This window comes from Asparagus officinalis, chromosome 5, assembly GCF_001876935.1.
Source record: "Asparagus officinalis chromosome 5, Aspof.V1, whole genome shotgun sequence".
Classification (NCBI taxonomy): Eukaryota; Viridiplantae; Streptophyta; class Magnoliopsida; order Asparagales; family Asparagaceae; genus Asparagus; species Asparagus officinalis.
Window position 1 is genome coordinate 117,928,831 of NC_033798.1, and position 389 is coordinate 117,929,219.

The 389-nt window shown below is 55.5% G+C and overlaps 1 protein-coding gene across 1 annotated transcript in view; it reads left to right on the top strand.

Annotated features, from left to right (window-relative positions):
• LOC109840893 (transcription factor bHLH48-like) overlaps nucleotides 7-389 on the top strand; it is a 3,814-nt gene continuing 3,431 nt past the window's right edge. Inside the window, exons 1-2 of the mRNA XM_020409715.1 lie at nucleotides 7-230; nucleotides 336-389. The exon at nucleotides 336-389 is cut by the window's right edge and continues 62 nt beyond it. The gene's annotated coding sequence lies outside the window, so the exon portion shown is untranslated. The remainder of the gene's footprint in view (nucleotides 231-335) is intronic.

The following is a 389-nucleotide window of genomic DNA, read 5'->3' on the forward strand; positions in this document are numbered from 1 at the left end:
TGGCTCTTCCTCCAGGCTGCTCGCCGACGTTCCCGTCGAATGCCTCTCTCGTTGATCGCGCTGCTAGGTTTTCGGTTTTCGCGGCAGCGGAGTCGCCGGAGGTCTCGAACTCCGGCGAGATCTCGGCGGCGAAGATGAAAGCGGAGCCCGCAGATTCCGTCGACCGTCCAATCATCGATAGGAGTCCTAGGGTGGCGGGAAACAAGAGGAAAGAAGCGGAGAAGAGCAAGGTGAGGTCGACATTGGGGCTAGAATTAGGGCTAGGGTTTCCTATTTTTGGCTACTCGAAGCTAAAGATCATCCTTTGTGTTTTTGCTGTTTTGGGTGCGGATCAGGTTAAAGGAACAGCGAAGAAGAGTAAGAGCGCGGAGGAGAATACCGGCGGTGAC